This window comes from Harpia harpyja, chromosome 9, assembly GCF_026419915.1.
Source record: "Harpia harpyja isolate bHarHar1 chromosome 9, bHarHar1 primary haplotype, whole genome shotgun sequence".
Taxonomy (NCBI): domain Eukaryota; kingdom Metazoa; phylum Chordata; class Aves; order Accipitriformes; family Accipitridae; genus Harpia; species Harpia harpyja.
Genome location: NC_068948.1, coordinates 7,228,155 through 7,252,837, shown reverse-complemented (window position 1 = coordinate 7,252,837; position 24,683 = coordinate 7,228,155). Strand labels below are relative to the sequence as shown.

Here is a 24,683-nt window from a genome sequence, read left to right as displayed (position 1 = left end):
AATGAATGTTTCAGTTCTCTCCATCAAGAGGCAAACACGTGGCCAACGCAAAGTATTTGCTCCAAATTTTCACATTAGTTTGTAAGATTAATGTGAATGAATTGTTCATCATTATTTGTGTTCCTCCTCTATGTGGTCCAGCAGTTTTCTTCTGGATTTTTTCTCTGAACAGTCGTTACAAGTACCATATTGCTCCTTGAAACTTGTTCCTGTTTTACCTTACGTACATCAGAAGTGTTCTGAAATTACGCTTTAGCAAAAAGGTCTTAAAATTCTTTCCCAGTTGTTTGTCAGTGGGTTTGTTGTAGTTTCCTCATGGTCTTTAGTGGAGGAAGTAAGTGACAGTGATCAGTGAAGGTGGACAGTAAGATTTATAATGTATTTGTGCTAGCTGATTGCCAACAGAACTGGCCTTTCCCAGAGGTGCTGTACGCATACTTGGAAAATCAATAGGGATTAGCCTATGACCCCCTTCACATACTTATACTGTGGTCTGCATTGCTTACCAATATTTCATCTGTTTCACTTAAATGCTGTTACTTACTCAATAATGTGTGGCTGTTCTTGCAAGCTACTAATTAATTTTTAAAATGCAGTATCACTTGAAACGGAGATAAAGCACACCTTTAGCATCAGACTGAGTGGAGGGCAGTGGCTTACTTAGTGAATTTGCACTTGGTACCTTTAATTAAAAATCCTGCTTTGAAAGATTAAAGTTATACATTCAGATTAAAAAAAGTACTAAATCAAGTACAGAGACCTTTTCATGGTGGTTGCCAACAAGCTAAATTGCGGGGTTTAACTAGGTACCTACAGGACTGTGTGTGCCATTTGCTGGCCCAATTTGACTTTTCAGTATGGATGTTTATACTTAGAACATGCATATAAGGAACTTATTTTTGGTGATGTTTAGATAAATGTCTGTCTCTTATTATGTATTACACAAATTTCTTTTGTACTAGGATTAACAGTTTCTGAAATGTCTTATGAGAAAATAAGGTTTTCATTTTGGTTTGCTGTTTGTTTAATTTTTGCCTTGGTTTGCTGGTTTTTTAGGGTTTTTTGTTGGTTTTTCTTTTTAATTTTGCCTTAAAAATACTTGGTTTAAAGTTCTTTCTTTTTTTTGCCTCTTGTAAATTATAGGGGGAAAATATTTTATGTTTATAAATAAATATATTTCATTGATATTGAGTCTAGGGCATAGTCTTGACAGTGTGTTCACGTTACATAACCCAGGTTGCATTTTAAATAGTAAGGACTTGAAAAACTAAACAGAAGTATCAGGTATTGTTTTTTCTTTGACTAGTTAAAAAAATTAATATATAAAAGTAGTTTATCATACAGTGTAAAATTCTTATTTCAATTTCTAGTTTGCCATACAGTTTGCCAAAATCCAAAGATAATGGCCTAAAGCAATTATTTTTGATGAGCTTGTTCTACCAATAGAGGGATTTTAAAAATTCACGGTTTCTTATGCAAGTGTACCTATTCCCTGGAGTTACTTATAGTTTCTTATTGATCTAGTAGCTGGTATTTGAATTGGTCGATGTACTCTGTAACTTGTTTAAGATACCCTACCTGAACTATTAGTTTAAATAATATATTCATAAATTGATTAATCATTACAGTAAGAGTTATTAGCTGCAGTTTTATCTGTGCGCTATCCACAAATGACTCCTGGTATAATAATCATGCATATATAAACATAGATTCAGGTTTAAATTGCAGTACACCCTATAATAATTATGCTGCTAGTAATGGTATGTTTCTGCAAGAAGGAATCAACCTTTTTCTGTGTGGGCAGCAAAACTCGGTGTGTTTACTTAATATGGATAAAGTAATTGTAAATATTGATGTGCTTATAAGCCATGTTACGGGAGAGAGGAAAGGAGGAAGGAAAAGATGCGGCTTTTGTTGGCAAAGGCGTGTAGCTCTTAAGGTTTGATGTGTGTTTGGGTGTGACCAGGTACCGAGCGAGCTGCACAAAGCGTGCAGGAAGCTTTTAGGGCACACAGGTGCGTGGGTGATGGGTGGGAGCGTATTGTGCAGCCTGTTTGCGACTGCAGGTGGGACTGGGTAATTGGACAGACCGTGGAAGCTGTGGCAAAAATTACGGTGCGGATCTCATAGCTTGCTTCTCCTTCTTAGAAGAGGACTGTGGGAAGGAGCCAGAGGAACTACCTAACCAATAGATATTTGTAAAACATTACACTTAAAGGGATGTAGCTGCCTATTCCTCTTAGACATTGCAGAAGAGTTTGACTTGCATGCCTTCATTTGATAACATCTTGCTTTGGAAAGCTCTGTATTGCTAGCAATATACACATAGCGTATACAATTGCTGTAACTGGGGGGTGGTTGTGGTGGTTAAATTTGGAGCTTCAAATTATTATGAGTAAGGAGTAAAGGGTTTGTATGTTATTTTATAATATATATTTTAATGTGTATAATAGGAACGTGCTCCAAAAATTGAAAGAGCAACCACCGTAATTTTCGTAACAAAGAGCCTAGTCTGGCTCACACAGGAGTCGTTATGAATCTTTCTGTCTACCACAGTGTGCACAGACTGCATTCAAAAATTTTTATTAGAAAAAGAAATACTCTCCAAAAAAGGTTTGTGCATGCAGAGGGAACTAGAAAAACCTATTTAATCAAAAGTGTCAGAACTCACTTTCTTAGTGGCTCTCAGGTTTACTTTGCTAAATGATGCAGAGTCCCAACAGCTTTAAACAACTTTCAGTTTCATTTAATCCTAAATTCTATGAACAAATGTGAACACAGAATACATATACATGCAATCTTACCATCACACGCATATTATCAAATTAATGGCCTCTTTTAGTTAATAATCTGAGTGTAGCATGGAAAATCACACACCTCACATTTCAGCTTATTTCCTGCATAAACTATTGTCATGAGCCTTGGACTCTTGCATTTTGAAAACGAATAACTAGAGGAGCTTTTTCATATTTTAGTTTGAAAGCCATTTTGTTTCACCACATGCTTTTTCTGCTTCATAAATTCTACTTTAAAACATTCAACAACCTGCTAAATTAATATATACTGTGTTCTTTCTTTAATGGGTAGGGGAACTTGTCTCACAGCAGTGCATTTGTTCAGCTCTGTTTTGAAAAAGTGCTGCCTGCCGTGTGAAGGACATCTGCTCACAAATGAATGATTGTGCTTTTGATTCGGAGCAGCACCTCCACTTTAAATGCTGGCTGCAGATGAAAGGAACAGATTGCTGTGGTACCGCTTTTGTGAGGATTCCTCTACCCAGCATGTGGCTTCATACATTATTGAGAGCAAATCCACTTTATGCTACCACTCCTCACTGCACTTATTTTGCCAACCTTATTCAGAATGTCAGCAAGGATCACTTTTCTACAAAGGAATAAAAGGCCAGTTAGGAAGATTAAGCAGATAAATTATTTACAGTGTTTAATTATCATTGTACAGGTTTATTAAACTTCATGGTTACCTGGAAACCTAAGCAGCTGCTGGAAAAAAGTCTAATAAAGTTAAATAAAAAATGTTTTGTGTAAAATGAAATCCTTTTATGTGTGCCATGTTAATATAAATGTCCAGGGTTTTTTGGTTGAGTGCCAAGCTTGACTTGCATTTAATGTTGTGATTATTATTTTTTTCATAATCCATTCCTCCTAGCTCAAGGCTTATTATGATAGGAGATCCCACAGAATTCTCTGCTGGGTTGAGCAGCAGCCTGTTATACTACTAAGTGTCCTAGACGATAAACAGATGTACCAGGTATGCTTGGTAAATCTCAAAAGATTCCCTTTTTCTGGGATTAAGGACAGCTGAATTTTGTAGCAAAAAACCCCACTGTAGCACCAAAATACGTTTTAGAATTTTCTTTAATGTTTACACTGAATAAATAATTTACTTTGTTTCTTCTTCACATAAATTGACCTAATTGGTGTTTGTTTAATCATAGAAGTGAGGACTTTAATTTTTGTTCATTTTATTTTTTTTTATTTAGCAGTAGAAGTGTTGTCCTCTAGGAACAGCTTCCACATCTCTGTACGCTATTCACTAATATAAACTAATGAGCTCCATTAAAGATCTGCCCACATAGTTGCAAAGAACCACCTATTAATCTGTCATCTTTGAATACTCTGAGAAAATTAAGACCACCAAGCAACCATGAATTCGAAAATGAAAAAGGCAGTACCAAACCTATTATATTCTAAGGATGAGTGCCAAATAGGTAGGAAGTGACTGGTGTTAACTAAAAAGAAGCTGACAAATCCCACTGATTTAGTTTGGTAAAATAACCCAGAAGCATATCAGGGTAAGTATGGGCTGAAATCCTGGCTCTTTTAAGGTCAAGGGAGTTCTATTACTGACATGGGAGGATACCAGATATATATCTTTTTGAAACTGCAGTTCGATTAAGATCTCAATTATTGCCAAAATAATTTTGCCAAAAAGTGTGCATTTTAATACAAGGCCCACTTGGTTTCCCATTCTACTGTTTACATTTTGGATTATGATACAAAGAATTCTTAGGCTATTTATGGGGCAGGTCTTTTATCCTCCTGTGTTGTTATAGTTTTCTTGGTACATAGTTACTTGTTTTAACAGGAAACTGGTGACCAACTAAATGCACAAAGAGTTGCACTCCGTAGCGATAGCAACTTGGATTAATTCTAGGTGGGTTATTTTCTGTGCAAACTAGAAAAGACTGTTCAAATTAATCTGGTAGAATAATTCTGGGTTTAATCCACAGTGTGAGAAATTAATTGTAAAAATTAATATCCATGATTCTCGTTGTTTTGATTAAATCTGATTTATGCCAGAATAGTAAATTTCTCATTCCTGAGTTTAACTCTAGGAATCAGGATTGTGTTGAGAGTATTCACATCTGCTTGTCCGAAACCCGCTCTAAGGGATATTTTCTATTATTGCTTAACACATGCAAAATGTAGCATTGCATTAAAAAGATCTGAGTTTTAATTCTTTTTTTCTTTTGAGGCTTTATTTTTATAAAATAAATATCCATAGCTATCAGAAGAATATTGATCTTTGATCACTTTTTGTAAATGTCCTCTTGTTTGGAAGATGAAGGAAGGGAAGAGGCAGACTGGGGGCAGATTTCAGTGTATCTTTTGGGGGTTGTATGAGTTTTTGGTGTGTATGAGACATACACACTTTTCATATGTATGACTGATTTCACTATGGCCAGCTCTGAAGGGGGAAGCACATCCACTTAACTAGTGGAGTTGAACTAGCTGTTTCTTTACAGCTGCTCAAGATATCTTACACATAATTAGTAAGCTAGCTGCTAACAGGGGTGGCATACTGTTGTTGAGAATAAAGAGTTTGTAATACTTGGGGCTATAGTTAGTTGGTACTAATTTTTGTATTCCACTGGGTAAGCTTTGACAAAGACCTGTCGTTTCCCAAATAAGCCATTCTTTCAAGAGAACATCTGTTGAAAGAGGCAATTTAAAATCTCCTTAAAATCCAGGGCATAATTAACACTATAGGGATACAAATATTAGTTTTCTAGAAGCTATTTCTATTTCGCTTTGTCTCGATTTTCAGTAACCTTTTCACGATTTTTTTTTCTTTTTTATCACCATTTTGCAGTTAGTATACAATTCTACATTCAAAATAAGCATCTGAACTAAACCAATAAAAATACTAACTATAGCCAGTTGATGTTAACTGAAAAAGAGAGAAAGTCCTGCAGCAGGGTGGCGTGGTTGTCTTCAGCTACAATAGGTTAAAGATGTAGGACAGCTGTCTTTGTGGAAAGCTCTTTGTATCTCAATATTGAACCATTATACTACACCATTATCTTTTTAAGCGTTGTTTTATGTTAAAGTTATTAAAAATTAATTGAAAAAAATCAGAAGTTTCTACAAAGCAAATTGGAGTAAACAGAGTGATGTCTGCCATCTAAAAAAATCTGAAGAAAAAACCTGATTATAAGTCTTGGATTTAATCACCTGCTGTAGCAGCAGATAACTCTAAATAGCTTAGTGTAAACACTTTAGCAGTTTTCCTGGTAGCAGGAAAAAACAGTCACCTGCCTATTTATTTGCCTACAAGATGGAAAAAAGTGTGTGAAATTCAGCCCTCACTGAAGTCAATAAAATACTATATTAGGCTTTGAGCCATTATCCTTAATTTTGGCTTTTAGCTACCTCTATCCCTTCCATGATTTTATGAAATATGGTAATATTTTTGCAGCAGAAAAAAAAGACTTCTTACTAATGCTCTTGCTAAATAAAAATGGCAAAAGTACTGCTGGATTACAACAAGAAAATGTTATATCCACAGTTTGGGTCTGAACATGTTTAAGAATATGGAATATGAATCATGAGTCATTTATGCCTATTTTAACATATTTCTGCATGTCAGCCTGTTTTTACTAAGTCTTCTTTTGGGACCTCACTGTCTTTATTGATTATTAAAATTTAACTTTTTCTTACATTATTTGAAAATATCTGACCGCATGGCTCAAGCAAACCAATGCCTCTTAGGATAGAGCAATGAAAATAGTGTAGTCTCAAATCTTGTATATTTAATTGAAATGGCTACTGTACAGAGAAGTAGTATTCCCACACTGGAATTCCAGTTATTCATTACCTTATTTCTTTCTGGAAAATTGCAAATTTATTCTTTATAGAGCTCAGGCATAAAAGCTGTCTGTTGCACTAATGTGGAAAATGTTTTCCTATTACACCGTCTCCATGCAAATAACAAATTAATGCAGCTTGTAGAGGAATCTAATCACTGTAATTCAACATTCAGGGGAGCAAAAAATGATCGTGCTTGTCTTCACTCTTCCAAGAATGACACCAGATTTTAGTTTTTTAATGCATGGCCTATTTAGCTCATTAGTTTTAATATACAGGTTTAAAAGTCTTTCCTTGAGCAATATCTTCAAAACAAGATGTTAAGCTCCCCAAGTCTGTAATCTCATATCAAGATGTGGTTATGGCCTTGCAGTTTTCCTGCTATTTTATGCCCAGTTTTGTCTTTATGCATCAGTCTTCCATTGTGTTTTGTCTTTGAGAGATTTAATTTATGCAGTGGGTCGTTACAGCTTTCATTTGCCCATACAGAGGGACCCTGGGGATAAGAATGCATTCAAATCAACTGCCCCCCCCCCCCCCCCCCCCTTCTGGTGATTAGAAGTCTTAACTATGCTGCTGAACACCCTAATTTAAAAAAATGTGTTAGTTTACTAAACTTCTCTTTCTTACCAAGGTCAGAAAATCAGCTACTTCTCAAGAGGTCTTAAATTACTGTCAAGCTTACCTGCGTTGAAATTAACTTCTACTCCTTTTACACCTTCAAAATGTTTTTAGAAATATCTTCAGTTGCTCTCTCCGACTGCATTCATTCTTTGGCCTTTCTGTTGCTTTTGAGCCTACTAAAGACTCCTTGCTTGTTTTTTGCAATGTTTTGTGTAACCTGTCTCTTTTTTCACGCTGCTGTCCATTTATGCACTTGTCTTAGATTCCAAAATGATGTAGGGTTAAAAAAATTATAGTGATCTGTTAAGTCTGAGAGCAGTGCAATTGCCCTCCCATGGTGTTTTTTTATCAGTTTTATCTGTTCTACCTTGGAACCCATTAAAAAAAGTAAAATATAAAAACAAAGAAAAAAAAAGGCTTTTCCACTGAAGGACCTAGTGCACCAAGATCCAACAATTTAATTGAATGTTTTTTTGAATGGTTTTTATCAAGAAGGGGAAAATGGTTTGAAATTCAGATTTTTTTTTCAAATCTGGATCTTTTTCAAATCCTGCCTTGAATTAAAAAAAAATTAAGTCTCATGCTTCCTCACCTTCTCCCACACAAAATCCATTCCCATTTCTTGGTCAGAAAGAAATCTTCCTCCACACGTCAGACTGTTGCCTTGTCCAGCATACTGACACTCGTTACACCTGACAGAAGAAATGCACAATTGGACTTAAATGAAAGGTACTTCTGCTGGGTGTTTTCTTGAATTTTCTTTATCCCCAATGGCCTGTTTTCCTGCACCCTTTAGATACTGCCTGTTCAGCAAAGGAGGAGGACGTTCAGTCATTCTTGTCAGTTTGTCTTTTCTGAGATACAAACCTGGGCTCATCTGACCTACCCCTACTCTGTGGCTATGTGACAAATGGAGTAAAATCAGTCTGTGAGATCAGTGAGATACTTTTCCTTTGCTGATGAGCGGCTTTGTACGTTGTTTGTTTGCACGCTGGGTGGCATGAGTATTTAGTTATTCATTTTGTCTTTGAAAGTTAGGCTGTTTTTTAATGTTCTTTCTAAGCTATTTCTGTGCTTTCATTTGAAATACGTTGTCTCTTGAGTTTCTGCACTAGTTCAATGGACATCTTGAAGAGACACTTGTGCTGTACATCATTTCTACTTGCTATGCTTTCTATCCCTTGTTTGGTGGGGAGCTGGTAAAAGGATCCTTTACTGTTCTTTCAGATGCCGTGTGTCGCTAGAGGACTAGGAGGGAGGAACTGCCTGTTCCTTTGACTGACTTAAGTAGGTGAAATCAGGAGAGAAATGGTGTTAATAAAGTATTTTCATTGTCCACCCTTTTCTATGCGGCAAACAGTTGTTTTGGCCAGGCTAATTCTGTCCCTCTGTTTTTCTAAAATGCTGTGATCTTTATAGATCCCTCTCATTGGGAGCCCTTTTTCTTCTGCCGCGTTGTTTCAGGGGTGGGGGGGTGCGCGCACGTGCCTTTGTCAAAACTGCCTCAGATCCAAAAGCCTATGCAAGATCAACACATCTGTACATGATCCAGCTGGGTGGAAACCATGCAAGACGTTGGGACTGATCAGGGAGTAAGTTAACAAGAGGAGTAGTTTAGTAGCAAAGGGGGCATGATCTTGTTAACAGGACTAACTCTTAGTGGGACTGTGGATGCATGGCTTCTCCTGTGTTGTAATAATTATTTGAAAAAGCTGACTCCCAAAATCTAGAAAGTAATGGTTCTTTGGAAATGCTAAGTGAAATCATGAAGTACATTTTTTCCTAATGTATATCTTCCCCACAGTGTTGTGTTTGCTTCTTTCACTGAAGGAAAAAACAAACGCAAAACCTAAAAGACAAACTCACTTGAAATTCATCAAGTTAAATGTTAAAACTTGATTAGTTGTTGGATTTTTTCCAGTCTTGTCTTCTGTATATTTGGTGACAGTTACACTAAGAAATCTATGACAATGAGATGGAATTTGGGCATATATCAAAGCAAACACCAAAAATGCCTCTTTTTTTCTTTTTGTAGAAACTCAGGTTGCACAGTTAACCACATAGTTATAAGATTTTAACTCTGTGTAAGTTTTTAACAGCTCATTGGCTGATAAATGAAAAGGAATTCAGAGCTGAGTGGAATACAGACAAGCAGAAAAACTGCTCACAGTTGCTAGTTTCTTAAGTCGGAGATTATATTGTCAGATTTTATGGAATACTCAAAAATGATGCTATGTTCACATGTAAACCCTCATCTGCTGAGTCTCTCTCCTTTTATATTTGCAACAGACAGTGCAGGCTTGGCAAGGATTTGTCCAAAACAAAATGCTAATTAAGATTTTTAGTCTGCTAACGAGATGAAGTTTAATAGGTTCTTCGGGCAAAAAGGATAGATTCTGTCCTAATGCATTATATTTCTGAACTTGCAATTTATTCAGTAATTAACTTTTCTTGATGACAATGAAAATGCATAGCCTTGCATGCAAAATTCATTTTAGTCTTTACTGAATGTACAAAATGTGTGCGAGTACATTGTACAAGATACTGGATGAGTAAAATTCTCAAAAACTTGAGGGAACATAGTATTTGAAGCTGTTCCATTATCAACTCTATCAAGTTATATAGCTGATGTGCTTTATGACAGAGCAGTTTATTAACCTGAATATTTTGTGGAAGGAAAGCCAGAAAGAGCAGAAGTGTTGTCAGTAAGTTTCTTGTTGGTGTTCCCTAATTTTTTTCAGAGACATATATACCCAGCATTTTTTCCTTCTTACAATATTTCATAGAATTTGCAATGCTTCTGCAATTTCTTTTCTTTATCCGGAGGAGCTATTTATCCCAGCTCTGTTGCATTTAGTTTCTTTTGGGCCTAAAACGCTGAAGTTTCTACTGGGTTACTCAGCAGAGGAAGCTGACCCACAGCTAGGAAATGGCGTTCCTTGAGTCACCAGATTTTCCCAGTACGCAAGACTATGTATTAGCAATGCACTCTGTATTCAATGAAATACATGTACGTATATTCTCATTATATGTCAGCTTAATGTATGCCTGAAGTACCTGAAATAAACTGTCTCAAACAAGACAGTTTTTTCAACATGGCACCCTAAAATGAGCGTAAACTTAAATCCTTCTTCCCTCATGTAGGAGTGTGAAGTTAAAACCAGAATCGCTAAATGATTTGTAACATGTATTTCAATATCCAGAGGTTCATTAAAGTTTCAGTGCTGATCTATGAAAAATACAGTTTATTAGTAATAAAAGCATTCACACCTTACATCTTCAAAGCACAGCACAAATATTAACTTGGTTTCGTTATGTAATATGTATGGGTGTGTAAAATGATGTATGGGTGAATTATCTATCACACACCAATTTTTAAAGGTGTTTGAGCTTTTTATGCTTCAGGGAGTGGCTTAAACAACATATTGTTCTTGGCTACTGATAACTGCAGTCACTTCCAAATGGGAATACATCGCTCTGTGTGGGGAACTCTGTCTAAAAGCTTGACTCAGATAACTTTAATAGCAGTAGTGCCCCATTTCAGGAAATTCCTGATGTGACATTAGATTCCATATTGCTGGCATATTTTTGCTAAAATAAAACTAATTGAAAGAATATGTTATCCAAACCATGTTCACATTTGAAATCTATTAGTTCAGTTATTGAAGGGGTGTATATCCCAAGGGCATTAAAAATCATCCCGAGAATCTTTGTTTATTCTTTGTGGGTCAAGCTAATGCTTCATTTAAGAAACTGCGGGATACCCACAACAAGGATCTGATGGATAGTCAGATTCATGGTCTAGTTTTAAGCCATTAGGCCAGTTTGTGCCGGTATGTTATTGGCAGAAAAATACTTAATAAAAGTTAACTTCATACAGCTTTTCTTGCACGTATCTGATTTTCAGAATTCACCTAAAACCCCTGGATTCAGGATGGGCACCATGTATTTAAAATAAAGCAATTCACATATTGATTATTTTTCTGTATATAACTTCTCTGCAGGGAGTTGGCAGCCAACTTTGGCTGTCGTTCGTATGTTTATTATCAGGTTATATGAATGAAGTAAATATTTCAGTCTTTATATCAACTGCCAGGAGCGGAATAAAACCTGACCTCCGCATGACATGCTTTCCTATGTTCAGTAATAAAAACTAAATTGGTTTTGTGAGAATGCATCTAGAAGTAGGCAGCTCCCCCCCTCCCCATTACATGCGTGCACACATCCTATGGATAACATGCCCTAACGCGGCTCTGCACGTGGATATTATTCGGCGTCCACCGGGTGTTCATGCCCAGAGTGGACGCGTTTAAGGCCAGCGGGAATTCCGCCCCGAGCGGGGCGGCGCTTCAGGGCTGCTCGTCCCGCCGGGGCCGGCGGACACGAGGGGGCGGCTCGGCTCGGCCCGGCTCGGCTCGGCGGCCGCTGCCAGCCCACGGGGCCGGGGTGGGCTGGGCACCCCGGCGGGACGCCCCGGGCAAAGCATGGAGGGGGTCCTTTGCTTTGGTTTATTTTACTTACAAAGCACCCAACCAAGCCACCCTGCTCGGTAGATATAGCTGAAAGCAGTAAAGCAGAATCTTTAACTGGAATCTTTTGTTTAGTGGATATCGCACGTGGATAATAACGGAGGCCGCCCGTGAGGTGGTAGATGGAATTATGCATAGGTAGTACTTCGTTGAAAGTACTTTAAGATTTGAGGCAATTGCATTCTCTCGGGTTTTTAAGGAAAACCTTGTGTTGACTTCAATACCTACTACAGCAATGTAACAGACTGGATCTTTCACAGTAAAAACCAAACCCAAACAAATCTGGTTTGCGGGGGAAAAAAAAGAAAAAAGTGCTTCATGTGGCACCTTTAAAATGAGATTCTCAAAGATCTCTATTTAGAATTGTCAAACTACTCGTGGATGCAGGCAGTGGTACTGTGCCAAGGTACAGGGATTCGCCTACTGTGCGTGGGATGTACCCAGATTTCTGACTGCTGCCTTTGCTGCTCTCACTGCAGACTTCTCCCTCTCTTGTGCTGGAGATTGTACTAGAGTTAAGAAAAGTGATACACGCTTAGCTTTGATAGCAGTACTTGTCTCGTTAGGTAGAATGTTTTAAAACCATGTGAGAACTCTGGAAAATTACTAATATTGTGAGAGACTGCCTTTCTCACTACCATTTGTAAAAGTAAATGTTTTGATCAATATTTATGTAGAATTTATTTTTTTGTTTATTTTTCAATATTTTGTTTTATACTCAACGGCAAAGAACATAACTGAGTTTTAATGTTGCAAGAAACATCTGCAGTGAAACCTAATTCTTGTTTTTTATTGTCTGGTGGAACACCACCAGCTTTTATGCAGCAATATAGGTGTCACTCTGCGTTTCAAGTTAATCGATTTCAGTTAGACCCTGAATCTCATATATGAACAATGGACACAAATAGAGAGTACTACTTTGGTTGAATAAATGGTGTCTGGGAGACTAATGTGTCCTGCGGTCCTGTTCTTTAATTTGTAAAATCTCCTCATATTACAAGCCTTCGTTTTTCAGCTTTGTGCATTTTGTGTTGGGGTTCCAGCATAACCAATAATCCAGACCCCTTGATATCCCCCATAAATCAGCTTGTTTGCTGCTGACATCTTCTACCTGACAGCTTTGGAAATAGCGAACCACACCTGAATAAAGCATCCTACTGTTTTTAATTACTGAATCTTTTTCAGCTGTTACAGTCTTCTACATTTGCTACACACTTCCTCTCATCTTGTATTAGGGTGTAACATTGTGGGATAATGTTTTATTTTCTTTCTTCTTCCATGTATTTTTAGTATTTACCCTCTTGTTGCAACTACAGGCTACTTTTATAAGTTTCAAATTTGTAATCAGTCTGGAGTGACCTGGTCTTCTTTTCCTTCTCTCTCATCTCCCCTAACCATGTATAGCAAACCACCCTCGTATTGGCATGGTAACCTCTCTAAATGTCCCTTTTATAAATCTTTCATTCACCTAAACGCTTCATAGTGAGGAAAATTGGCTTGCAAGCAACCTTGCTCTCACTGTGCTCAATAAGACACTGCATGTATGCAGATTGCTTGTGAATATCTTTACTAAAAAAGCTCCAAATCGTATATTGCAGCACTTGCAAATCACTGGTTAATCTCCAGTTTAGATCCTTAATTGCTAAGATATGTAGCCCTTATAAATTGTGCAGAGAAATCTTGAGGAGTAGAAATTGAAACAGATGTAAAGACATTCCCTGATTCTGTAGCCTGTCACTGATCTAATTTGAACCCAGTTGCTAACAGGGACTCCTTCAGAAATTTATAAATGTTAGATAAGAACACCAGCAAATTAAATCAGAAAGGGAAGAAACTATATGTTGCTTATCTTCTTGAAGGATATGGGATCTTGTACAAGTTCATTACAAAAGTGAATTTTCCGTCAAAGAGATGTTTATTTTAATCCAGAAAAGTTTCTTCAGTAGAGGTGTCCACCATTTGGAGCAAAACCACTCCAAAGTGATTATGCCACCTTATTGCTTAGATATCCTCATATATTTCTTGTTATTCTAGTTGAGTACTACATTCAGACAGAGGTTGCCAATAAAGTTTATTGTAGGAGCTAAGTGTCAATATCTGTAGTACCCCCCGCCTAGGGTGCTTGTAATTAAAATGCCACAGATAGTCTGGGAGAAGCATGAAAATTTGATGGCAAATTGATTTCAGGTTCATCTTGAAATTTGTCCTCAGCTGGACTCAATACTGCTGGCAGACATTGGATGGCTTTTGTCAAAAGGGTTTGCTGGGATGAGACAGAGATGCCTTGATCTGAATATTAAATACAGTGCACTGCTTATGACAGTTTGCTTACTGCTAGCATGTTCCTTTTTTATGTACATTTTATTATGTGGGGAATGTTTAGGGTGGCATCACTCTATTTTACTTAAGAAAATGTGTTGCTTACAAATATTTTGGCACACTAAAGAGCAGACTTAAAATATTAGCTTCAAACCTAAACACACAGCTTCAAAACATTTGAATTCTATAGATATTCCCAAGATTAAGCTGAGCTGCACAAAGAAAAGGAGTCTGATAAGGTAATAGGTAAAATTTGTGTCAGTGATGGTGTTGGAGGAGGGAAATCCCATGTAAAATAATCTTTATTTAAAAGAAAGAACTTTTTTTTTTTCCTCAAATAGTTTCGTTTATAGAGAAAGTACTTGGAAGAAATATAAAACACCTTTTCTGCTGTCAAGTTAGAATCTTACAGTAAGTCCAGGATAGACCTTTATTTTCACAGATCTTTTCTTAGCAGTAATTTTCTGCTCTAGGAGGTATTTGAAACAATCTCATGATGAGAACTGGCTATTTTAAAGTATTTTACAAAATCTGAGCGCTGGTCCAAGTCCACAAAATGAAGAAAAAGGTTATTTATTTGAAATGTGTTCTGTGTTTCAGGAACACAACTTTGTTTTGTTAACATTATTCCAAAAGTAATTCCAATTCTTTAAAAAAACCCAATTTTGCATGTTTTTCAGACCCCAATATTAACTTAAAGTCTTTGCTTGTATTTTCATTCTTCAAAAACAGACCAGCCAACACTTAAGGATGCATTGAAGTTCAGGTACTGCCCACAGCGCAGCCAGAAAAGCAGGGTGCTCAGAGAAGCTTGTCCTCCAGAACGATTGGGGTAAGCCAGTTGGGTGGGTATGGCAGGCTATGTGGAGCTCCGTGGTGCTGAACTGCCTAAGCTACTTTGGTCTCTGGTACACCTATATCGATGCAAACACAGCTCTGACAGTAATGCAGACATGACCGTAAGTTTGGGGGTTTTTTTCCTTAACTCCCTGAGAATGGCATTCTCAGCTGAAGTGATAAGAAAGGGAAAATGAGAGTGGGAGAACCAGTGGGGAAGAAGTGAGAGGGAGAAATAGAATAGAATAAGAGTGGCTCCTGAGGGCTGTGGATCTTCCACCTGTGGAAGAATTAGGTGAAGGCTTATCGCGACCTCCTGGCTAGGTAATCTCCATTTGAACTGGCACAGCACTTCACTGATTTTTGTAACAGGTTCTTTTGTCCCTTCTTTTCACCTCGTTATTGTGCTAGTATGTGGGCGAATACTCAAGTGGTGTAAAATGTTGCTTAATATAACTTAAACATTGATCTCATCTCAATATTTCTCTATATCTAAATGATGCAAGCTGTTGCAAAAGTCAAAAAAAGTGATTTTGGACTTAGCTGGAGGTCTTTGGCTACTACTCCTATGGGAAAAGAACTAGCATTATTATGAGGAAAATTAGACCTGTATAGTTTAAATTTAGCATTTTACATCATTTTGATTTTTGAAATACCTGAACTGTTCACTCTAAGCATTTGACACTCCATTCTTCCTCTTCTCCTTCTCCTCCCTGCAATATTTAAAACTGAAATAATAATCAACTATTGCACTAGAAGGAGACTCTCTTAGGTGCCTGAGATCCAAACTGAAGTATCTGATCTCATTTCAAATGGTCAATTTATTTCCTCCTTTCCTGACAGTGGTGAAATTGTGTTTTTATTTCCAGCTATGATAGATTTGTTCGCTTGGTAAATATTATATGGTACAGGAGTCTTTATTTTTTCATATAATCTTTGTTTACAAAGTCAATACAATCACTTGGAAAATATGTAGCAAACACCGCAGTATATTAGAATCTTGTGTATTGTGTTTGCTGTAGGTACAAATTCAATACAGCAACTCTCCAACAATTGACATGTCAAGTAATATATCAACCGTTGGTATATTACTTTTTGCTCATCCTATTACTACTTATCAAAACTAGCTCACCACCCACACTCCTCATTAAGGACTATTGCTTCAGGATGCTGAGCAGACTCAAGTCTTGCTGATCTTAAGTGCAGATTCTTAGAAACCTTAGCAGAGATGTCATGCTTGTAAGAGAAGTGGATCCCAAACTTTTAGTGCAAAAATCACGCAGAGACAACACTGAATTTTTAATGAAGAAAATTATTCTTTTAATTTTCTTGGAGGAAAGTTAATTTAAATGAGCAGTAAACAATTCCCATACAAAAATAGTTTCCTACATATAATAGAATAAATGTAAGTGAAAGGGGACTTTTGCATATTTTGAAATAACTTTGCTATTACTTCTGCCTACATACTTTTCCTGCATACCTGTTCTTAGCCTTTTCTCTGAATCATGAATTATCTTGTGTGCCATGCAAAATAGAAGAAAAATAGATTGTGAATTGGAGTAATGTCAAGTGACCTTCATTCTGTTCCTGACCCAGGCTTTGACCTGTTTGAGTGACTTTGTACAAATGAATTTGTATCTTAGTTTCTCAGTTTTACCTATATATGACTGGAAAGCAAGTCAATTGCACTTTTATATTTCATAGAATGTTCTTAGATTCATAGCTGAAAAGTGCTGTGTGCTTAGTATTACTATTAAATATGACGTTTTAACTGATTTTTTTTTTTACCCATTTTTCCTACCTGCTTGTTCTAAATGTTAGTCCACTATACTCACCATTTAGATAGTGATACTCATTTTTTTTCAAGGCACAAAGTTTTGTCAGGTGAACTAGTATATATACTGTGATGAAAACCAGTTTTATTTTATTTATTCTTTTTTTGACTGCTGACAGGACAGTTTTATGCCTCCTTGCATTCAGAGAGTTACAAAACACAAGTGCCAAGAGGTGACATTTGTTCTTGAGGTTGGATGCAAGCCATATTTCATCTTGTCCAGTGTTACAGCACTTTCAGAATTCACTGTATTGCGAGACAAAAGGATGATACTAATATGATGTATATTTATTAGAGGTAAAAATACCCTTATTTTTGTATATGTCATTTCCTCTTTTCTTCTTCAAAACTGTGACACGGGAAGTGGTCTGGTAGTTCTCCTGGGGAAGATAGAACGTATGCTTGCCACCAGACTTGGTTAATGCCCATAGATTGATGGAATTTGACGTTTTGAGTACTCGGTAGGTTTTCCTGCCATCAGACACAGCTGAACCGTATTTGTTTGATGGCACCATTTCTAGAAGGTGGTTCCTATTATTGGTGGCTTTATTGTGTTAAAATTAGTTTCCTGGTTGATCCAGGTTGAGACACTTCCACTACCACCAAAGATGATGATTTTGCAGTATTTATTTGTTTAGAAGTTATTTAGGATAACTATTTTTTCCATGTCAGTCAAGATTATTTGCATCAAAACTTTAGAAAGAAACATGGTGATATAATATTATATTTAAGGATATTTGTGTTCTTTTTCAAGCTGTCACAGGTTTCCTGTGTATCTTTCAATTGCCTTTCTGTTCTTCATTCTAATTCCTCCCTCCTCTTTCAAATCTTATGAAAAAAATAGGAATAAAAATACCTAAAGACAGGACGGGATGGATGTTTACTAACTGGCAGAATGAACAGATAATTATTTACTGTTTTATTACCATCATTAACTGATACATGGACATGAGACAGTAATGATTTGGGAAGTTCACCTCTATATGGCTCTACATTGGATACTGAGCAATAGCAAGGATCAAAAATGTTTACAAAAGATTTTTTTCAGTTATGTGCTGTTATCCCCAATAAATTTTTGCATGCTTCCTTGTAATCACACTTGTGATTTTTTTCTACAGAACAGCAATAATTAAGCTATCCAGTGCTCTTTGAATACAATCTCATTACTGAGTATACAATGTCATTACTATCTTTGAGCCCCTCCCTGCCTTCAAGAGCTATTACATGACCTCCAGATCTCTCTTAGACTCTATGTATTACCATTAGAAGACATCCACACTGGGAAATCACTCTGTTCCTGTTTTTGATTAATATTTTATCAGCCACAAGAGGAAATGGTATTCTTTAGCAACACTAATAAGTAATTGAGCAGATGAGATGCCCCTGCTACTTTGAAAAAGCAGTATGTAGAGGCTGTAAAAGAACAGCTTTTAGATATGACTTAAGATACTAAATGGAAAAAAACCCCAGAAGGTGCTGTCTACAGTGAACAGTCAGTAACAATATCAGCAGAAAATGAATAGTAATAATGTCATTGTTAGCAATAGGTTGTCAAAAACATGGTAAAAGTGTATCTTATTCAAATCAGTGTTCAGAATATATCTTCGCAGAAGTGATTGATCCATTGACTTTAAATAAATTTTAAAGAGAGTCAATGAAAACCACATATAACAGCAGTGAAAACTGATGGTTGTTAAAGAAGTTGTTTAAAGGCTTTTTCAGCTGCTAGTTGAAAACACCAGTCATTATACTTTCAACAAATATTTAGGACTAGCATTTTAAATGCTTATTAGCTACTCTGGAGTTATGTATTATGAACTGAAGGAAACTGTTAGTGTATAAGCAGTTGTCTTTTCAGTAAATGATGCACTTTACAAATCTCTTGGCATACCTGTCTGTTTTGCTGGCTCAGACAGAAAAGTCTTCATTTAATGTTTTATTTCATTTTGCTATATTTTCCTGGGTCACTTTTTCATGAATGGAAAAGCTAAATTTGGGAAGCCCTGTCAGATCATTGGCTCATAAAAACTGTATTGATCGATATGCTTAGGAAGATACACGTGTACCTGTGATGAATTGTGTTATATCAAGGTGAGTGGAGTGAAGACACAAGAAAAAGATGTCTTAGACATCTAAGATTCACTGTTTCTTCCCATTTTCCCCAGCAGGAATATAAGCCTTTATACTCTTATTGTAGAGAATGCTAGCAGTAGAGTCATGATGTTGGTGTTGTGATGTAAGATCTCTGTCATCCAGTAACTATTTTCTTTTGAAACCCTACAGGAAATTTCCAGGTGTGTGATATTACTGTCTTTATATACTATCAGTGCAGTCCTTTGGGTATTTATAACCAGGTATTACTTTTAAAGCTTGAATTATAAACTGGTAAGAATTTATGTTGTCCCTAAAACAGTACAGGAGAAGGGTATGATGCACAACAGTAAATCCATTAGTCCTTGTGGTTTCACGAACACTTCTGCCTAAACGATGCACAAGAAGTTACTTGTTTTGAGTTTTTACAATCTACAGGCCTTAACAGGGATTGCAAACAAGAAATACAAAATAATGGATTAACTACTCAGTTATATTAATTAAATAACATACATAAAATATGAAGAGTTATTAAAAGAACCCCTAGAAATTACTATTACTTCATTCCTCAAAGTGAGAGAGATGTGTGTGTGTGTGTGTGTGTGTGTGTATGGGGACTACTGTGTATCTTAATGCTAGGATTAATGCTAAAATGGACATTATGAATTAATCATGGGATTTAATTTACCAGAATTATTTTTTTGGCATTAAGCCCCTGTAATTAGCATCTTAAACACAAGTGGTTTTGGTGATCTTTATGACAGTCAAAGCAAAACCTTCTGCCATTAATTTCTTGAGAATTGTTTAATAGGCAAGAACTAATTTTGCAACTAGATTTGAAAATGAAATGGGTTTGTTTAATGTGATGGGTGATAATGGCCTCCTTGCTTGTAAGTTGGTCTCATTTCTGCAAGCTCATTGGGTTTAACATTCACACTGAAAGCTTTGGAGAAGAACTTAGACAAAAAGAAGAAAGGGTTTGTTTTTCTTTTTCTTCCATGTGTTCTATATTCTAGTGGGATGTAAGTTTTATTCAAACACAATCATATTAGGTTAATCATCATGGGACTTCATGGCTTAGTGAGGCAGGTGTGTTCCAGACTACATGTGTGAGCTCAGATATCAACTGGTCTCCTAGAGCCAGGTTTGAAGGAGGAAATGAGGCTTCCAATCAATAGAATATTTTGCTGCCTATTAATCAGGTTGATCGCTGTAATGTCTTTAATTCAAATTATTTAAAAAAATAACACAAGAATCTTTATGTCTTCGTAGAATAGTTTACCTCCCCCCTAAATATTTAGCCAAAGACAGAAATCATTTAGTTATCCCATATACATTACTACTGCCTAGTTCAGATGCAGTCAGCAGAGTTTCTTCCTGTCCTTTGGAATTTGCCAGCTGTGTGCTGTTGGCTACTAAGAGCTAGAAACTGTTATTCCAGTGGCAACTAACAGCAACTAGATAATATATTTTCCCTTCCCCTAACTGTTAATAGAAAATGAGAGGATGACAGCTTTATCCAAGTGAGAAATCTTGGTTTTCCATTCATTTCCCCTGGGTAAATCATACTTTATATTATACAGGTGCACCTGAATGGCCAGCAGTCGTAGGTCAAAATCTTCGCCTTGCCACTCTTAATTTGCCTAAAAGGAAAAACAACTTGCTGGCACACTTGGCTTGGTGGAAAGCATTAGCCTCTGCTGAGGGGGGGCAAAAGCAGGATGTTAGCACAGTATCTCAAAAAGGAATCAAGAAGAGGAGTTTGTAATTCTGATCAGAATGTACTGCTTCCTCCATTTTTTTCCACTGAGACTCTAACCTGTGTGTCCCATACAAGCGCAGAGATCTCTACCTGAATGACTCCTCTGATTGTGCATAAGAGCATTTGTGCAGATTGGAGTAGGGCTGTGAATACCTAAATGGTACAAATAGAGGCCTTGAGTGCTCAGCCGTCCCTTTATATTGCTTTGCTCTGGTGCTGCTTCTCTTCACTGAGTTAAGCTGTGTTTATTTTCAGCTTGTTTGGAGGGTACCAGCAGTGCAGAACGATGTGCTCTTTCTCTCTCCACCAGACTTTCCTCCCTCTTAAGCTAATTTTCCTTTTATTGTAGTAATTAGAAAAGGGCTTTAATCACAAAGTCAGTCTTGCTCAGAGTTCAGAAACAAAGTAAGTTGTGCTCGGATCTTGGGGATTAGTGTGCATCCCTCAGATATAAATGGTAAACAGTATTTCTTTACCTCATCTCTCAAAAGCATGTGAGAGCTCTGACTTGCAAGCCCTTACTCTGAGACTGCAGTAATTTCATTAGCCAAAAGTGTAATTACATTACGAGAAGAAACAGCACTCTTCGATTTCATGACCTCCTCTGTTTTCTCCCCAGTGTGCCATAATCTAGATAAGTCTAGGTTTAGTTTTGGGTTTATTTATATATTTAAAAATAATGTGATCTCTTGTAGCCGTGAACTGGGTATGATGAAGAAAATTAATGAAGATAACTCATGAGTTTAATGTTTGTGCTGCTTTCAAATAGAATCCTTTATTTTTTCATTTTACTACACCGTTGCTGTTATGTTTGTCACAATTACTGTAAGGAGAATTAACAAGAACAATAGATGGGAAAAGAATTATACTTTTCATTGTTATGAGAGAGAATTGATTAGTTGTAGTTAATTGGTGTGTTTTTTGAGTTGTAACTACACTACCCTGTGGGGCTACACACCAGACTATCACCAATGACTGTCAGGGCTCCGTGTGATATTTATGGAGTATATTGTAGACACTTTCTCCTTTTCTTTTAACAGTTTTCAAGTCTTCTATTCCCTTTCAATAGAACTACGTTTTACAATGAAATACATATTTACTTTTTTGCCAAATGCTTACATGTTGTAAATAACATCAAATAAATGGTACTTTAAATATAATTTTCCTAGCCTCTATTGGAAGTGTATTAGCTTAGGATTTGCATAAACATCCAAAAGGCATCCAAAGTATTTGTATGTGAGTTAGAGTTTGGCCATCGATCTGGCATACTGACTATACTTCTTGATATTGTCTAAACAGCAAATTTTTTTCATACCAAATTTGGCTTAGATTTTGAAAAGTGCAGATCATCTATAATTGATACCAAAGTCTGTGGGAATTATGCTGAATTGCAAAATGTTCAGTAGCTGCTCTTGAAAGCTGCAAAGTACGTTATGGGTTACTGTGGGCCAAATTCTAACACCATTATCCTGCAGAATGACTCTCCTGCCACAGTGCTGCTGTCTAAAACTGAGATTGTATCTGAGATAGATTAATTATTTTGTAAATGCCTCTGTCTATAGGGTGCATATATATTGGTGCAAGAGGATCTTACATTGCTTTTTTTAAAAATATGTAGGTAAATACAAAATTTAAAATATTTTAGTTTATATTCGTCTTAGCGGTCTTGTGAAAAAAGTCCTGCCTGTTTGTATTCCAGAGAATTAGAAATCAGAGATGAGGTAGTGCCAGGGCTTCCAGTTCCTGTTAATTATCAATGAAAATTAATGTGCAAATACCAAAGCAAAAAAAGTTTTAATGTCTTTGTCCCTAACCTACAGCTGAACTGCCTATGGTTGTGATTGCCTGCCGCTTACAGGCAAGGTTGATTGGGTCAGTACTTGGTTTGGAGACCTCCCATGGAGACCTCCCATGAAGACCTGAACATCTATTAGTTGTTGCTAAAGTGATTTTATCCAGACAAAATGCTAGGTGCTGAATAAGGTCTGATATAAAACCAGGATTTTGGCTCCCTGCATCGGTCATTACTCGTCTGTTTTTGAGAGCAGGGTTATCTGCTCTACATTCTAGCCAAAATCTTATTTTGGTTTATTGAATGTAACCTGCCAATTTTTTCACTAAATTTTTGACAGGAGTAGATACTCTTGATTTCAAAAGCCAGAGTTCATTATGTTATTGAAACCTTTTAAACATCTACTTGTTTCTGCTCATTATAGACTACTGCATTTGAGATAACAACTGGCTTGAAAAAGTGAGTTCTGGGCTACAGTCTAACAGGTAGAAGCACTCCATTCAGGACATGCTTTATGCTTTGATGAAGAATGGAAGCATTCTTGATGGACTGTAATTTTTAATTGATCTCACATGATGAGAAAATACAGATATTTCATGTCCTATTTATTTTTCAAAACTGAATTAATAAAGCACAAGTTCTTATATACCTACCTGTAGCTCCCAGGATTCATTAATCTATTAAAAATATTTTCTGTTTCATCTCCAAAGCAGTGCACTGACATGCAAGTGTGAACTTAAGTGTGTGCACCAATGCTATGACTGCACCATTGTAATGAAGATGAAATGACTGTAATGATGACCTTTCTGTGCCTTTGTCTATACCATGCCCTTCTCTTTAACTGAACACCTTTCAAATGAACATGTTCTGAACTCTTGAACTGTTCATTCTGTTCACTGAGCTTATTGCTCAATCTGCAGTTTATCATTATGTGTCTCCAAAGACTTTGTGTTTCCTTATATTTGACATCTAGATGGAATTTTTCATAACCCTTTACTAGTCATAAATTGGATTGTTAGGGGATTAAGTTAATCTTGTTTCTTTATAGTAGCCTCGGATTTTTAAAGCCCTAATTTAGAGGGGTTTCTTTATTTGTTACTCTCCCATCTGCAAGAATGGAAAAAACCTCTACGCCATAAGATTCTGTATTGCTGGAATTATTTATTTCTGCTCATTTTGAAGTGAATCGTACCTAGGAGGTACACTTGAAAAGTTGTTTTGTCATGTTTTTCCCATATTACTATTTCTTCCTTTCTATCTAAATAGCAGCTCCTGAAAATGACCCAAAGCAGTGCATCATCAGATAAGCAGCATGTCAGTGAATAGACTGTAGAAGAATGTGTATTTTTCTTGTTCCATTGGGAGGGGAAATAGGAAAAAATGACTTACCACTTGCAGAAAATTGTTACGGTGTGTTAGTCATATCTTAGCTTTTGCTTTCTTTATTAGAAGGTGGTACTCCTAACAATTTATGTACTTTTTATTAACCAATTAACAGCTCATATTAAAAATGAAAGGAGGGAGACAAAACCCCACACATTCTTAAGAGTGCCTTGGAGCTTTTTGTTGTCTAGTAGTAATGTAGCAGTTAATATTTTTTATTTAATTATTTTAAAGAAGTTTTTTCAAGAAAATTAAATATTATGTACTATAAACTATGTGATAAATTCAAACAATAGAAAATAATTTCTGACATCCTGAGAATTATCAAGCTGTTCTGTATTAAGATAGTGGTGTCAAAATCCTCAAAACCCCATGAATAGTAATATGGTGCATATTAGTAAGTTTGGTCATTTAAAGCCAGTTTATAATATGCAGAAGGCATAATACTTGAGGCATAAGTTGCGGCTAAAAATATGTATTACTTAAATATAATGCTTGTATTTAAACGACACACATTTATTTCTTTAACAAATAAACATTTTTAGCCTGAACCAAAAGGTTCAGAATTGTCAGACTGGTTATAGAAGACGAAAAATCTTGAGGAGTTCCTTGACCTCTTTTATGATCCCTCTGTCCCTAAACTCCATCGATGACTTGAACTCTTGACACTGAGAATGGTGAGATGTAATCCTTCATCCCAATGTCATAAACCCCCACATTCTACTCTAGACATTTCAAATTTTTATTTTTTCATTCAAATGTAGTTCATGTCAGCCAGTATCATACATAAAGGGTGAGGCTCTCAAAAGCTCTTATGTTTATCTAACTCTGTCTCTAGTGAAACATTTGGAAAGACTTTGATGGTATTTGACCATTATTCTGCTTATTTTCTTCTGGTTTATTC

At 36.4% G+C, this 24,683-nt stretch overlaps 1 protein-coding gene across 4 annotated transcripts in view; it reads left to right on the top strand.

Annotated features, from left to right (window-relative positions):
- The window catches only part of WWOX (WW domain containing oxidoreductase), a 539,453-nt gene that overhangs the window by 170,473 nt on the left and 344,297 nt on the right, over window positions 1–24,683 (top strand). The window lies entirely within an intron of this gene.